Raw genomic sequence first — 1,722 nt, 5'->3', positions numbered from 1 at the left:
CGCTATCGAGAGAGAGAGAGAGAGAGAGAGAAACAGACAGACGACAGAAATACAGAGACACACGAGATAGATAGATAGATAGATAGATAGAGAGAGAGAGAGAGAGAGAGAGAGACGACAGAAAAGACAGACAGCGACACACACATGAGGGAGAGAGAGAGAGAAAGAGAGAGAGAGAAACAGACAGACAGACACAGACGGGGACGAAGTAGAACCTGCGATGACCAAGCATGGGCGAGGCAATGACCTTTCATCTAACAAGGTCACTCGAAGGGGAAATGATGGTTGGTACTTAGTGGTATATCCTCTCTCTGATATTTATTGTTTTTGGCTTATGTTCATCTATCATCTTTATCCTTGTTTGTGATTTATTTTCTTTTACGTTTTTTTCTCTGTTGTTTGTCTCGTTTTTCTTTCTTTCTTTCGTTTTGGTGTTTTCTTTTTCTTGTCTTATCCATTACTCTTTTGTTTTTGTTTCTGTCTGTCTGTCTGTTTGTCTGTCTCTCCCTTTCCTTCCTCCCTCCCTCTCCTCTCTCTCCCTCCCTCTCCCCTCTCTTCCCTCCTCCCTCCTCCCACCCTCTCTCTCTCCCGTCACCTCTCCCTCCCTCCCTCTTCTTCCCTCCTCTCACTATACCTCTCCCTCTCCTCTCCCCCTCCTCTCCTTTCCCTTCTCTTTCTCTCCTTCCTCCCTCCCTCTCTCACCTCTCTTTCCAGCCCTCCCCACCCTCTCTCCCTCTCTTTCCTCCTCCCATCTCTCACTTCTCCCTGTTCTCTCCGTCTCTCTCTCTCTCTCTCTCTCTCTCTCTCTCTGTCTCTCTCTCTCTCTCTCTCTCTCTCTCTCTCTCTCTCTCTCTCTCTCCCTTCCCTCCCTCTCTCTTCCTCCTTTACTCCTCTCTCTATCTCTCCCTCGCCTCCCTCCCTCCCCTCCCTTCTCTCCATCTCCTCTCTCCTCTCTACCTCTCCCTGTTCACACATGCACCCTTTGACCTCAGCCTCTGACGTCATCACAATACATAACGTGCTTGACTCTTCTTAATCTTAAAGAATGATAAAAGAAAATGATAAATGGTCTTCATTGTCGCAATTGACTAACATGGCTTCAGTGACACACTCCTTAAGGGGTTGTTTATGTACACAACTGATTGAATGAATTAGAAAAGATAAAACGGAATTATGAATGATATATATATATATATTTTTTTTCTTTTTTTCTTTTTCTTTTTTTTCTTTTTTTTTTAAGGGAAGGGGGTACGGCTGGAAGAGCTGATGTACGTATTTTCATTTTGTATTTTTGTGTGTGTGTGTTTGTCTATGTCCGTGTGGTGTTTGTCTGGTGTTTGTGTGTGTGTGTGTGTGTGTATTTGTGTGTGTAAGTGAGTGTGTGTGTATTTGTGTGTGTGTATTTGTGTGTGTAAGTGAGTGTGTGTGTATTTGTGTGTAAGTGAGTGTGTGTGTGTGTGTGTCTGTGTGTGTGTGTGTGTGTGTGTGTGTGTGTGCGTGTGTGTGTGTGTGCGCTTCTTGTAAGTGTCCTAAAAAAGAAAACAAAACATTAAAGTTAAAAAGATGAGTTAAAACCGGTCCAACAACCCGGTAAATATGTGTTTGTTCTCTCCATCTCGCCAATTCACTTTTTCCTATTCATACGCCTATCCTTTCCTTCCCCCTATCCCTTCCCTCCTTCTTCCTCTCTTCCTTCCTTCCACCTTCCTTCTCTCCCCTTCT

Source organism: Penaeus vannamei, chromosome 3 (genome assembly GCF_042767895.1).
Source record: "Penaeus vannamei isolate JL-2024 chromosome 3, ASM4276789v1, whole genome shotgun sequence".
In the NCBI taxonomy this organism is placed as follows: domain Eukaryota; kingdom Metazoa; phylum Arthropoda; class Malacostraca; order Decapoda; family Penaeidae; genus Penaeus; species Penaeus vannamei.
This window is presented reverse-complemented; position numbering follows the sequence as displayed.